Source organism: Penaeus japonicus, unplaced genomic scaffold, assembly GCF_977035675.1.
Source record: "Penaeus japonicus unplaced genomic scaffold, GWHDUDI00000001_assembly GWHDUDI00000006, whole genome shotgun sequence".
In the NCBI taxonomy this organism is placed as follows: Eukaryota; Metazoa; Arthropoda; class Malacostraca; order Decapoda; family Penaeidae; genus Penaeus; species Penaeus japonicus.
Genome location: NW_028234408.1, coordinates 2,469,283 through 2,473,130, shown reverse-complemented (window position 1 = coordinate 2,473,130; position 3,848 = coordinate 2,469,283). Strand labels below are relative to the sequence as shown.

At 35.8% G+C, this 3,848-nt stretch overlaps 1 protein-coding gene across 1 annotated transcript in view; it reads left to right on the top strand.

Annotated features, from left to right (window-relative positions):
* Positions 1–3,644, top strand: part of LOC122250014 (uncharacterized) — a 29,287-nt gene extending 25,643 nt beyond the window's left edge. Inside the window, exon 15 of the transcript XR_015191076.1 lies at positions 3,620–3,644. The gene's annotated coding sequence lies outside the window, so the exon portion shown is untranslated. The remainder of the gene's footprint in view (positions 1–3,619) is intronic.
* The last annotated feature ends 204 nt before the right edge of the window (positions 3,645–3,848 follow it).

Sequence of the window (3,848 nt, the reverse complement as noted above, 5' to 3'; positions counted from 1 at the left end):
TGTCTCTGTTATGTGTTAGACAATTAGATATTTTGAAATGATTGTTGTGAAAGCATTTGGCTGTACACAAGATAGTAGTATATTAGGGGAAAAAAAATATTGTGATAGTATAATATTCTGTCATAAGAGATTCAGAGAACTTCTAAAACCAGAGCCTATTCAGTACAAGAATTTATGTGATGTTTTGCTGTGTATTTTTTCATGTTTTTTGTTTGTTTTTTTGTGATTGCGTCTGAGCATGGAATTTAGAAGTTGAGAGGCATTTGAGATTGTCTTTGTATAGATGAATATTTAACATTATATATTTAGATATTTCCTTCTTAATGAAACTCAATATCATCATGATGTAGATGGTAAAATTACACATATTTTCTCTCCTGTATGTTGAGTGTATGAAGGCTTTTTTCACAGTGTAAAATCTCGGCAAAGCATTTCGTCATTGCTTCTGTAATGCGAAGAGTGATGGAGTTTTCTGAGGACTTGTCAGTTTGCTTTAAAACACTTGACTCATTTAGGAATTCCTGGTTGTTTTTGCCTTCCAAGTTAATTTATGTTTGATGTTTATTATTATCCGTATTTGCCATTTTGTATGAATGTAGAGGTTTTCTTTTCTGTTTTATGTAGAAGAATTCCTTTTTTCTTCTGTGTTTGATTATGATTACGAGATTTTTAAAAGTTATATACCAGTCGTTGTCCTTGAAAAGGATATAGAAGGTGGTTTTTATTTTTTTTATTTTTTAAGTCGCTTTATGCAGACACAGTGGTGCTGCATTGGCAATGAGTCACATATTAGTTACTTACCTCCCTAAAAAAAAAAATTATGTAAAGCTTATATAAAGCTTGGGAGATTTAGAGGTACTGTATATAACATCCAGGTTATACTGTGACAAAAAAAAATTATGGAGAAATGGAAGATAATGAAAGCATTAGTTGATTTGCAGTGTAAAAAAAGTCACACAAGATTCACAGACATTAACTCTTAGGATTATTGATAGACCTCTGCAGAAAGCTCTTTCTCCCTCCTGTTGTTATTAACTTTATTAGGATAATGTGTCTTCAATACTAAACACATTGATCTGAATTTGAATGTAGTTACTTAAGCAATCAGTGTCATTCCGTTGATATATATATATATTTGTGATTTTTTAAATGAAAAGCAGACATTTATTGCTTAATACTGAGACCTGTCTGATTGAAAGTGTTATACTATTGACTGCTTTCATATCCTTAATGGTCAGTAAGTAAGTCTTGTTAATGATATATAAGGAAGAAAATTGTTTTTTTCCTTCATGGTTTTGTTTGATTTATTTTATACTTCTGTGATTACGGCCGAGAATGAGATTTTATTATATTTCATTATACTTATGTACTTCTCAGCATATGTGAGTATGTGTTTGCATGCATGTATTTGTATGTGTGCTGCTTGTGCCTCTGTGCATGCTTGTATATACTTTTGCTTCAGTGTGTCTGGATGTATTTGTATGCGTGTATTTGTGATTGTGTGCGTGTGTGTGTGATTGTGTGCCTGTATGTGTGATTGTGTGTGTGTGTGTGCGTGTGTATGTGTGATTGTGTGCATGTGTGTGTGTGTGATTGTGTGCGTGTGTGTGTTTGGAAATATTAATGTGTGTCTATACATAAACATTGTTTGTATATGTGTGTCTGTTTGTTTGGCATGGGTTCATGTAGGTGTACATGGCAAATATTGTGTATGCCCGCCCACTCTGGGTGATATTAACCTGTTGGTGTCAGGAACATGCATTGCCCACTAATTTATGGCTCCACAAGCATTAAGTCACCAAGGATTCAATCACTCGACTCACCTAAGACCACCTTAGCCCAACCTGTTTACCCCTTTCCTTGAATTTGATGGATGTTAATGTTATGAATAACTATAATTGTTATTATGATGATTGTAATATATTGTTAATAATGTATAACATCCCTCCCTGAATAGAGTCGAACCTCTGCACTCTCAGGGATAAGCTTGAGAGTGCGGTACTAAATCATGATAATTGTTAATGATGATGATATTAAGACAAACCACAGTGGACAGTGTATGTGAATAGGTTAATGTACGGATATATATGTGTATGTGGCCGGGGGTGCACGTTGGTGTATGTATGTTGATATTTATGCGTACATCTCTATACGGGTGATATTAATGTGTGTGTGTCCATGTGTTTGGATGTATCGATATAGTAAAGTGTTTTGACCTTGTGCGAGTAGTTGCTAGTGCGCATGTGGTGCTGTTTCTCAAGATTCTAAGGTAATGCAGATAAGCTCTTCCATATATATGGCTCTCCTGACGAGGCATGTATTGGCTCTTCATTGTGAATGTTGTGTGTCATGTGTTCTGCATATGTGCTTCTAAATTGCTGTTTACTTGTTTACCTTCTTTGCATTTTTTTTCCGACAGTCTGTTCATACTAGGTGATTTATTTATTTGTTCTCTTATGTTGGTACTGTTGTATTTCTGTATTTGTATTTGTTGTATTTTTATATTTGGTATTACTACTTTTTGTGATACATCTATTTGGCAGCTAATTTTTGTTTGCATTGGCTTTATGTGGAAAGAGAAGTATAAAGAAAGAGCAACAATGATGCTAAATCAGATATTTTGCAACAGTATCCATTTCCTATCTGCTTGTCTCTGTTTGTTGGTTCGGTGGTGCATGGTTTACAACTAACTTGGGGGGGGGGGGGGGGAGAGAGAGAGAGAGAGAGAGAGAGAGAGAGAGAGAGAGAGAGAGAGAGAGAGAGAGAGAGAGAGAGAGAGAGAGAGAGAGAGAGAGAGAGAGAGAGAGAGAGAGAGAGAGGGAGGGAGGAAGGAAGGAAGGAAGGGAGGGAGGGAGAGGGGAGGGGCTTCCGTCTTTACATTTTATTTATTTCCTTGTATTTGCTTATTTGTATGTTTATTAGAGCATGCATATGCACACATTCACGTAAAGGCGCATTTGTACATGCACACACGCACGGACACACACGCACGGACACACACACACACACACACACACACACACACACACACACACACACACACACACACACACACACACACACACACACACACACACACACACACACACACACACACACACACACACACACACACACACGTGTACATTCACTGTGCTATTGTAAGTAGTATTTTTATCCTGTATCTTCTTTTGATTTCTGCTTTCAATTCCCCAACCTCTCATGATATCTGAATCCATTAGCTTTGATTAATACAATATTGCATAGTTTTGAAAGGTGATTAATATACCAAAATTGATTACTTTTATGAATTAGATTCCAACACTTGTAATGTACAAATTTATTCAGACACTAAATTCATGTTTCCAGTAATGTATGCTTAGTTATTTTTTGTTTGTTTGTTGATCAGTTCAGTGTAGTTTTTAACACAATGATGGGCATAATAGCCGTCCCCAACATTACAAGTTGCGAGTGTGTAAAATCAATGGAAGGTGGATATCTGAGAGTCTGGTGCGCTTATGTAATCATGCATGTTTCCAAGGAATACGAGCTCACCTGAACTCTGGGCTTGTTGCTAGTGTTGCATGCTTGTGCATCATTTGGTATTACTTCAAACTAATGAAGTGTTGATTTTGTAAAGGATTTCAGCTCCAGGTCTCGCTCGGAGGAGGAGACGCTTCTGGGTTGGGGGTCGTCGTGAAGTCATGGTAAGTTGGCTTATTTTTGTTTTTATTTGTATTTTTTCCTGGGCATTGTACCATATAAAACGTAATAGGTTTACCATTAAAGAAATATAAACAATAGATCCCCAAAAAACAACAATATATATATATATATATATATAGATGTAACATAGCTTTTAATATTGT